We start from the raw sequence: 11,792 nt of genomic DNA, 5'->3' as shown, positions 1-11,792 counted from the left end.
AATTGGCAAACTTGCAAATGCCTACATGAGAATAACTGGGACAATTTTTAGCACCAATCATATTAAAAATAACCTGATGTCACTTTACTATATTTAAGTGACAAGACCAGTTTAACAGAAGCTATCCAGAGTTATAAATAAGGCATCTTTCATGTAAGAATAGTGTTTGTGCTGTGGGTATTGTTTCTGTGATTGCTGCTGCGCTCCACTTATTTAGTGCTGACTGTATAGTTTTCAGTTTATTTGCTGGATTATCCATGAGGGATTTGGCCAAGATTACTTTGAGGTACATGAAAGCATTATTTGTCATTGATGACAACATCTGTTTGGAATACACGATCCCATTTTCTCACTTTCTAGTGCTGTGCTTCTTAAGGCATGTTCAACAGGAAACCTAGAAGGTTAATAGTGTATCGTGTTTCAGAACAGAATTCATTGCTCCATTTTCTGTCATTTTTCCTTTTAGTTAGGTCTCATTTTGTTGCAGCCGACAAACTGAGGTCCTACGAGTTCAAGACAAAATGAGGATTTGTTGGTTTGCGTAACTTGGGTGATGTCTTAGTAGTCATGGCTTGCTCCAGATGCTAATATTCTGCTAATGTCTATCTCTCAGCCTTTAGTAGTACTTCTCTCAGGCTCCTGAACTAGCCACTCAAACACTCAGAGGCCATCTTCCCTGTAGAAAGGAGAGACCTAGGTTGGATTGACATGTCTTGGTTGATAAACAGTTTTTGAAATAATCATGCTGTTTTAGAGATAAATTGGAGTGCTCACAATTAGTCAGGCAAAAGATATTTGGATTACCAACCAAAACATTTCATTAAAGGGAAAGTGGTGTGATGTAATCAAGGGCCAAGCTAAGGGAAGATATCCCAGGCATACAAAACCCTACAGCGTTCATGGACCACATTGCTCTTCTTCCTGTCATTCCCCTTCTCTACATACCTAAAGAAAGTATAGTAAAGAGACCATGTACAATTGAAATACCCCTGAGTTTTAGGAAAGCATGAATTAATGACCTTGCCAGATAAATTTGTCCAGTATTCTTTATTTCCAATATTTGACAGAACAGGAATTAAGGAAATTCCTTTAGGAAAAGTGTGTCTCAAAAAAAGTGTTTTGTTCATTGATGAACAGAAAAAGCCTATGTTTCTTGACTTGTGAACAGTAGCTGCCGGGGAAGTCTATTAGTTGCCTGAGCATCTATTAGATGCTGATAGAGGACCAGAGGACGCCTCTGCATGAGAACACCTCTGGATGACTTGTGTTGGCTTGTGAGATTGGCACTGCTCTGTTCCACTGTCCCTCACTCTGAGCTGCCCATGTCACTTCTAAACCAGACCCTAGGTGGAATTAAGTCCTGCCCTCCGCACGTCTCTCCTTTTAAGGACACTCTTATTCGCCATGATTTAGAATATGACAATTGGGTCAGATTAAAGCAGCAAATTGTGCCTATAAAATACACCCCCGAAAATAGCAAGGTACTATAAAATTTTATAAATGGAATACTGCACATGCCTCCAATCCGATAAAACTTTTGTGAGCTGGGAGATTAACTGTGAAATCAAAATAAGCCAATACAGTATGTGCCACACATCCAGACCATAAACTGCGTATTATTGTTTAGTGTAACTTTTATGTTCTCTCCCCGGTGAGTCCCGAGTACCCTGAGAATACCCATGCCGCACAGAATTAATTAGCCTTCAAGGAACTTGGCTCAGGAGACAGTGGGCTCCTCTGTCAAGTGGAGGATATTGGATGACAGTCCTGGGATGTGAGAGGATTTGTGCTTTGGGAGAGGTTCTGTGGGTCTTGCTTTCTCTAAACTGGCTTCCTTCCTGGCCTGGTTTGTGTTAATGTCCTGTCTGTTGTAAAGGATGCAACAGATTTTTCCAGGCTTTTGAAAGTTATCTGCTTCTCACTTAGAGTCACAGGGTTTTATGGCTACATGGCATTTTAACTCTCATTGATTCCAGCATCTCTTTAAAAAAAAAAGAAAGAAGGAAATGGAAGTTCAAAGCATTAAGTGGCTTACTTGCATTCACGTGGGAAGTTAAGGGCACCACTCTGGTCTCCTTCAGAGATAATCACATAGAGTTGTCCTTTTGCATTCTTATTACAATTGGAATATTATGAAGGAATACATGCCCCCTCTGAACACATAAAAATTCAAAAAGATAATTTGAAGTAAGTCATCTATCACTTTTTCCACAATAGGTAGCCACTTTAAAACATTATACCATATTTCTTTTCCAGCTTTGTCTACGTAGATGAAGAAAATGCAGACCTAATAACTTACCCTAAAAAATGAAGAATATCTTATTTTACTAAATTAATTAAATACATTTATTAGAAAGTTTGTCTCAAGTGATGAAACACTATTAAAAACTTGATTTTAAAGCATTATTTTAGTTTAAAATATTACTACTAGCTGGGCAGTGGTGGCGCACGCCTTTAATCCCAGCACTCGGGAGGCAGAGGTAGGTGAATCTCTGTGAGTTCGAGGCCAGCCTGGTCTACAAGAGCTGGTTCCAGGACAACCTCTAAAGCTACAGAGAAACCCTGTCTCGAAAACAACAACAACAACAACAACAAAAAAAAAAAACCAAAAACAAAAAATAAAATATTACTACTCTTTAAAACACATTTCATTATTCTACAGTTGTTTGGTTCCTGGCTCAGAGACTAAGGTTGTTTAAAGTGAGAAAAATATGACTTGGAGAGACATGAAAAATGGCAGAAAATTAATGGAATGTAAATCTTTTTAATGCTTTATGTACATGGTTAGTTTTATGTGAACAGTTAAATAAAATTATCTGTGATATTATGCACTATTATACCAAATAAAGTTGGGTGATATTATTTCAATATTAAAATAAATGTATGCTAGATATTTCATACTTTGAGTTTGCTGGACTCTAAAAGGCATCCCAGTGTAGATCAATTTGTATCTTTACAACATTGTGAACTTCTAGGTCACCTATAGCATCCGTTCATCTGGTTTTTTTTTTATTTGCACATGCAATTCAGTTCTTTCCATCTAATCATGTGACAACCCCCAGCATATGCAAATAGTAGAATGACGAATATGGCCTTGTATTTGCCTCCAAGGGGCTTATTATGTGATTGAAGGGGAAAATGAATGAAGAACTGCATCCATCATGGTGCAGAACCATAGGAAGGCATAGCTATCCAACCTCAAGGTCAAAGGCATAGCTATCCAACCTCAAGGTCAAAGAGAAGGGCAGTGGGGGTAAAGCAACTACAGAGTCACTAAATAGTTCAAATATATGCCATGCTCAGAGAATACTAATATTGGATTAATAGAGACACTTAAAGTTATTATTGAAAGAGAAATGCAGTTTTATTACTTTCATATACATAATTTGAATTATGCTAATAAGGAATTGTCTAATAGACACCATGATGAACCGGCTTTAATGAATACATGAAAATAATTCTGTAATTAGCCTAATAATTTTGTGCAAATAAAAGCTGATGAAGTTTTTAAGTGTCTGAATATAATTTATTTTCTACAGTGTGGCAAAAGTACATCTTAAAGGTAAAACAGCAAACAGCTTTTGCATTTGCATGGTGGTTTCTCAGTTTTCCAAGTTAATGTTTTTTTTTTAATTTTTAACAACTTACTTATTTGCATGCATATGCTTATCCTTACGTATGTGCAGGTGCCCACAGTGGCCAGAAGAGGGCAACAGATCCCCGGGGCCTAAGAGACAGGTGGTTTGCTGAGTGGGTACTGAGCACTGCGCTCAGTTCCTCTGGAAGAGCAGTAAGTGCTCTTAACCACTGAGCCATCCTCCAGCCCATCCAAGTTCAGAGTTTAAAAGAACACGATATTTGGATCTCACAATGAGTCCATTCCGTATATTAAGAGTTTTTAACCCCCATAGTATAAATAAGAAGTCAAAAGTATTACAGAAGTTAAATGAGTTGCCCCACATTCCATAATTAGTAATGAATGAAACCATACCTAATACTTAGGCTCCTTGATTATTGATGTTTTTGTTGTCTACTCTATTTTACACGATTGTTTTAGCATTATCTCTGGTTTCCCTATTAGCAAGGGGGTGGAAACCCTTTGAAGTCTTGCCTTTTGTACTGCCAGCTGAAGGAGAAATGGAGTCAAGGGCCTCGATTACAGTCTCTGAAAATCCCCACATTATTGTACTTACCTTGCCACTTCCTCAAAAACTGCACAAAGGCCACCAAGATCAATCTAGCGAATAGTTTTGTTTTTATGTTTTTAGGGTTAAATTGGAAATTTCCACCTTCCGAACATACGACCATAGATCTTCAGTTATTAGCAAGCTGGGATTACTTAATTACATAAAGACGGCCATATGTTTGGAGAAATTGGAACATCATCCAAGACAGCATATGTTTCTAAGGGATATACACCAGGAAGAAAACAATAATTTTTTTTTATTCTTCCTTGTCTGCTTTTTGGGACGATGTAGAAAAGTTAACATAATAGAAGTTTTCAGCAATTTATGAATCTTCATTTAGCTATGAACATGGGAAATGACCATATCTGTTGCAAATCATAGTCATAAGAACACTGGAATGCATGGTAAGAATTGATGAAATTGACGAATTTGGATGGAAGTGACATGATAGGGTTTCATAGAAAAACATATACTCACAGAAGTCTCTCTTGGAAAAGCACAGGTTAAATAAAGCAGCTTCCGCAAATGAGCAACTCAGAACCTCACTGCATCAGCTCCTTATCGCTTTATTGAACTACTGTGAAGGCAAGATCACCCCCCCCTTCATATTTAGGAGCAAGATACAGAACAAAAAACAACAGGCACGTCTCCTGTTCATCTGTGTCTTTTATATGGAAACTGTGACATGTATACTGACTCCAGCATTAGACTGCAGCTACATGCTGTGATTTTACTATATTCCTAGTCGCATTGTAGATTCCTTCACACAGAGCAAACCTTTTCTCAGGCACTTAATACAAGACTTTCTCATCCATCTTATATGTCAAATTTGGAGGAGCTGGCGGAGTTTATTACGCTCTACCCTGAACAAAAGTATAACTTGAGTCTGAATACGAGAGAGTGATCTGTGATAGAATAGTACCCCGGTTGAAAACAAATGGAAATTTTGGCGATTACTGTAAAAACCTGCTCCAATGCTTCGCAGTATTTTATAAGTCATAGGCACATGAATAACTGAAATTTCAGAGTTGGAAAAACCCAAGAAAAGTTGAGCTAATGAGTTCTCCCTCGTCTCTCTTGAGGGCTGAGTTAGAAGCTGAGAGTGGAGCTGTGCCAAGTCAGACAGCCACTGTAGAGGAAAGGAAAACCAAGAAACATCGTGTGGCCTCATGAAGTAGCGTAAATAAAGAATCAAATAAATGGAGCTCGAAACCCTGTTTTCCCCACTGTTTATTTGCTACCATATGAAGCAGAATAACAGTTGTGGGGACACGGAATGGCAATACAACAATAGTTAAACTAATAGATCTTCTGGAATGAGATGTTGAAAAAAGAAGGATTCGTGTCCAAGACTAGCAGGGAAAACGAAGACACTAGGGGTTCCTTTGAAAGCCAGGGAGAGCAAAGCTCTAGGAAGAGCCTCTAGACATGGGCTTAAGAGATCAACTCTGAAAACCAGAAATGTTCTCAGTGAAAATAAAATAACCTGAAGTGGTGATGATTTTTTTTTTAAATATATCATACATTTAAGGAAATACTGACAAATATCAAGAGGAGAAACTTGTTCATGTCATATGTGGAATAATGTAGAAATACATATTACATGGTTATATGATATGATTTTAAAATGACTATGACTGATGTGTTCAAGAAGCTGGGCATTCTCTCTGTAATAGAGAGTCTGAGAAAGAAGTGACATGTGAGTTACAGTCTAGCCTGGGCTACAAAGTGAGTTCCACCCTGTCTCAAACATGAAACGAAAACTAGAAAAGAAATTGGGGGGTTGTGTAGTGACCATAACCTGAGAAGAAAAAAATGTTTAAAGAATCAAATAGAAATTGAAGAACCAAGTGATACAGAATCCTTAATTTATTACTCATTGTGTTTAACAGATTAGACACAGTCAAAATCAGAAGCAATCAAAACCGGGAAAGAGTTGGCTAGAATCTAAGCAACTGAACACCGAACATGAACACAAATGCAAAACAGAAAAGGAGAATAAGATACAAGGAATGTAGTGCAAATGTCTAGGGTTAATTTTTCTGAGCACTGAAGGAAAAGGGGAGACACTGTGACAGATTCAAATGTCAAAGAAAAACGACAGTGTGTACCTTGCAAAAATTATAGAAGCATGATCTGCATGAAGAATACACACACACACACACACACACACACACACACACACACTATGCCATGATAAAACTATTGACAACCAATGGGAAAAGTATGTAGAAGTAGTGGAATGAAAACACAACCAGAGGTAAAGATTATTTATTATTTTTAGGATAGCAACTATAGCACCAAGACTTGACATCCTAATAAGAAGGATGTAAAGGAGACAGAGACAGAGACCGACATTGGAGCACCGGACTGAAATCTCAAGGTCCAAATCAGGAGCACCAGGAGAGAGAGCACGAGCAAGAAACTCAGGACCGCGAGGGGGGCACCCACACACTGAGACAATGGGGATGTTCTATCGGGAACTCACCGAGGCCAGCTGGCCTGGGTCTGAAAAAGCCCGGGATAAAACCAGTCTCGCTGAATATAGCGGACAAGGAGGACTATTGAGAACTCAAGAACAATGGCAATGGGTTTTTGATCCTACTGCACGAACTGGCTTTGTGGGAGCCTAGGCAGTTTGGATGCTCACCTTACTAGACCTGTATGGAGGTGGGTGGTCCTTGGACTTCCCACAGGGCAGGGAACCCTGATTGCTCTTTGGGCTGACGAGGGAGGGGGACTTGATTGGGGGAGGGGGAGGGAAATGGGAGGCAGTGGCGGGGAGGAGGCAGAAATCTTTAATAAACAAATAAAATAATTAATTAAAAAAATAGAAGGATGTAAGCCAGAAGATAATGGAATTAAGCCTTAAAATAATTTTTTTAACAAGTAAAAAAGACAAAATAACTCAGCTCAGACAGAAACTGAAGAAGTGTATCCCTGGAGCATGTACTAAGATATATAGTGAAAGAGGCATACAGGGAGATGCAGAAGAAATATAAAAATATGAAATGGAAAATCTGTGACTAAATATAAAATGTTTACCTACAAAGCAATAATAACCAAATTTTGTGGGATGAAAATTTATTCAGATTTAATGCAAAACAAACAGTAACATATTCACTCTTTATAGAGTATTAGTCAAATTAAATATCACACACTGCACTAATGGCAGAAACTAGTATAAGTAATATTCTAGACTGTATTTAGTGCACATTTTTGGCTAGCCAATGAAACTATGGTAAATAATTTACTACTAAGAACTTAATGAAGGAAGTGATAATAAGTCATACCTCATTAATCTAAAAGAGAGAGGAAATAAGAGCAACTATATCTAATAGTGAATAAATGATAATATTTTATTTTAGGCATAAGTAAGTCATTGATCATAGGTTAAAAAGCATCATTTTATCCAATGAAAGAATAATTAAATTACTAAAATTTTCAGAGTATATTAAAATTAGTTTCAAATGATCTTAGACTCATTTTGAATATACAGACATGAAAATATTAAAATAATGAAAAAGGTGCCATCAAAATAGTAAAAAAAGTACAATTTTGTGACTTTATAAGTATAAGAAAAATAGATTCTGAACTAAGAAACTCATTCACAGAAAAAGCATGTTTACTAAGAAACTGTAAAATACCATCTAATTATTTCAGATAAAGTATGAACAGCAGACCAAAGATGCAATCCTACCAAGTTTATCTTAGTAAGCTTGTAGTTTATTGGGATCATGTACAGGAGTATTGGACCATGGATGAGTTTACTGGGATTATGTATAGGACTATAGGACCGTGGGTGACTCAAAAGCAGCTGTATAGTTAATAACCCTACCCCAGTATATCTGACGGTCATGAATACTTTCTCCTTATGTTCCTTGTATGCCTTTCTGCGAATCTCTCCCCTCCCTAGCAATTAGTAGTACATATATAATGTTGGGAAGGGGTCTGTCAACGTTATAAGTTTCAGGAACTTTCTGACTCTGGTATCTTTCATTTACTCTGAGTCTTCTAAGTTTCATGTATTTCTTAATTCTTAAGGGTCTTCTCTCTTCCTCCCAGAAGAGAATGTTTCCATTAGAAGAGATCTCTACACAACAGGCAGAGTATACAAAGCAGATAGCCTCCATGCTGGATATCCCTAATTCTCTTGTTTAAAACCATTTAAATAATTAAATGACAAAACAAAATGCAGACAAATACGTGATTGTAGTAAGTCACTTAAGGATGCGTTCTCTATAACTGAACGTGCTATCTGACAGGAAATATGTTGAAGATTCAGGAAAAAAAAATACTTAGCAAGTTTGAGCTAGTAAACATTTACAGGGCGTTATACCCAACCATGAGAGAAGCAACCCTTCCATTCGGTTAGCAAAGGTGGCCATATTAGTTTATGAGGCTAACCTCAGCAAATATCAAAAGTTTAAAATTATGCATAGTATAATATCTGATTATGAAAATGTAGAAATATAACCCAAATGTCAACTAGAAAAAAGCCACAAGTTGCTTAAAAATATGAATATTACTTTCTATAGAATCGGACCAAAATGGTATCACAATGCTAATTCAAATTCTTTGACTTTCATTTCAATGAAGCTATTTCTCTGGGACATGCAGGATGCAGCCAAAGCAGTGAATAAGAGAGATCTAGATATATTAAAATTCATATTCACAAAAGGAATAGCCAATTAAGTGACATTTATAATGCTTCCATCTTGACTAACTGGAAAAAACACTAAATAAAGACAGTAGGAAAGAATAATGGTAAGGTTGGGCATTACATGAAGGGAAAACAAATTTTTGATAGAAAAAAAATGAACACTGAAGTTTGGTTCTTTACAGATATTCACAAGTAGTCATAAAAAGATATAATACACATGAATTATAAAGATGAGTCTATTAATATCCAGACAAAGTTTACCAAAAGAAACAGAAGGAAAATCATGATGTATTGTTTAAAATCTTCCCATGAAGGAAATTACAAATTAAATGAATCTTCAGAATCCTTCCTGTAAAAAAAATTAGTTGTTATTCTTAACTTAGAAAATGATTGATGGAAAATAAAGAACATCAGAATATTAATAGAATTAGTAACCTAAGCATTATAAAAATTAAAAAAAGTTTTATAAAAATAAGAAATTTAAAGCAAGATTTATTAGGATGAAGAAATTTAATTAAATCCATTTTAAACATATACCAGGCTATTTATGGATAATTTATAGGGGAAAATTTCTTTATAATTCTTATTAAATTTCAGTAAATTTTTATGCTAGTGGGTAAAGGTACAAAGAGCTATATTTCAATTTTATTCCATTAGTAAAAGGTTTTTTTTTTGATAAATGTGTGGCAATAAATTGTGCATTATTTTGTAATTCAGAAAACCCAGATTCTGATTTGGGCTTCAATTCTCTATGACCTTAAATAAGTAGCCAAATGTTGCTGGACTTTTTATCATCTAAGCAAGGAGCAGTTTGAGGCAAAAAAAAAGAAAAGAAAAAATTTATGATAAACCTTATTAATTTGGTTTCTATTCTGCTATAACAAGCAATGAGTTGTCATAATTGTCACCAACACGAGGGAACTCAGGAAGTCATCACTGGAGTGAGATAACGGACCACTTCCTCTGGATGGCGAGGCTCACAGGAGGCTTGCAGAAGTAGAAGGAATTCATACTCATCCCGTGGGAAAGCCAGCAGACCGCAGAGACACAGCAGGTCACAGACTTAAGATGATCCTTTACCCAAACCCTTCTCCATGTTTTAAGTAATATCTCTAATTCATATACAGTTCCCATATTTCACAGAATTCTTTCTTTTCTCTTAAGAATGTCTCATGGGGCTTCAGAGATGGCCTGGTGGTTAAGAGCATGTAATGCTCTTGCAGCGGGCTAGAGTCTGATTATCAGTATTTATGGCAGACAGTTCCCAAGGGCCTGTAGCTCTACTGCCAGTGCATTCAGAATCCTCTGGCCCATGTGGGCACCTGCACTAATGTGCCCATCCCACTTCACCTATACTTAAACATAAAATAAAACTTTTAAAAAGGTACCAGGTGTCAAATATCATTTTTGTCTCGAGAATGTCAGGAGTGGGGAGTCTCTTCAGTTTTAGTATACACACCATCTCCTACTAACTTGTTGGCAGATGCATCTTCTAGCCGGTATCATTCTGCTTAGAAATTTTGTTTCGAATACAGCGACATGAAGTTATTTCTACACATTTCTTTAAGCCTGTGGCTATTTCTCTTCTTGAACCTTCTACCTAAAAACATTTGGTGGGATCTTTAACTCGTCGATTTTCTTCTACTTCAGGTAAACCTTCTAGTCAATGCCACCAATACTGCACGATTTCCATGACAGAATTTCCATACATGTTATTCTCAGTCACTTGAGACTGCTGGGGCTAAATGGTATACATTGTAGCTATATTTTACCAGGTGGTGTGGGAGTTCACCCGTAATCAAAACCCATTACCAAACTTGCCCTCTTTAGGCATAATTCCCTTTCTAGTTTCAGGATTTAAAGCGTTACTTTGATCAATGATTTCTATGTCTGTCCGTGGGAGGTGACAGACTTGGGAGTGTCAGAAACAGCTGTGTAGCAGATGCCTTTTAAGGAGTGAAGGGGTTGGTGAGATTTGTGATAAAATGGTCTGAGTGTGCTTTCTGCCTGCCTCCTGCTACTCTTGCCTGACAGTCTGAAGAGAAAGCAGACTATTTTACCAGGCTTCACAAACTGTTTGGCTAAGGTCCAGGGAGGGAGCTCAGTTAAGGACTCAGGCATTCGTTTATCTTGACTTTTTTTTCCCCTAGGTTATCTCTTGAGTGATATTTATATCTTATTGCTTATTTGCTGTAATTAAGGTAGCCATTATCCATTAGAAGACAACACATCACTGCAGTTTTTACAGTGCAGTTGTCCCAGGGCCAGAGCCACCTCTCCTCTTTTGCCCAAGCGCTGATGTGCCTTTTTCTTTAAACACTAAATGGATAAGAATTCAGGTGGTTGCTGGATATATATCTATATACTAAAAAGGTTCAGATTGAGCCATAAACAGTTGTCTTCTTCACATGAAAGTTCTATTGATTTGTTTCATCCCAACAGTAATTATCACTAGAGTTTGGGGGTGAACACCTTGTCTCTCAGAGTCCCCACAAAATAAATGTGGCTTCTGGCTCTTCAATATGCGAATTAAAGAGATGACTGGTAAAGGTTAGAGAAAGAAAATTTAGTAAACTTGGCCTTGATGGATAGAACAGATGAAGGGATTCAGTGACCCCAAATTTATCTTTATGGGGCTAATAAGGCCTTTCAGATTTTAAAGAAAAGGGAAGGAAAGAAATTGGGGTGTGGCTGATATGGTGACGTCTTGGTAAGGCCAGGAATCTGACTGATCCTTTGGCTTTTGTCTTGTAAATTGTTCTGGAGAGTGCTTGAGAGGAGCACTCTGGCCGCCTCATATGGGCCACATCTGCCCTAGGAGACAGCCTGAGCATCCTGGTGATTGAATTTGTTGGAGGGGGCAATCTGCTCTGTGAGATTCCCCTTAGGTGCAGGTAGTTACCATCTGTGGTTGTAAAGATGCTTATTGATCAGTCTCCATA

This window comes from Alexandromys fortis, unplaced genomic scaffold (assembly GCF_014885135.2).
Source record: "Alexandromys fortis isolate MF-2015 unplaced genomic scaffold, M_Fortis_MF-2015_v1.1 scaffold_99, whole genome shotgun sequence".
Lineage (NCBI taxonomy): Eukaryota > Metazoa > Chordata > Mammalia > Rodentia > Cricetidae > Alexandromys > Alexandromys fortis.
This window is presented reverse-complemented; position numbering follows the sequence as displayed.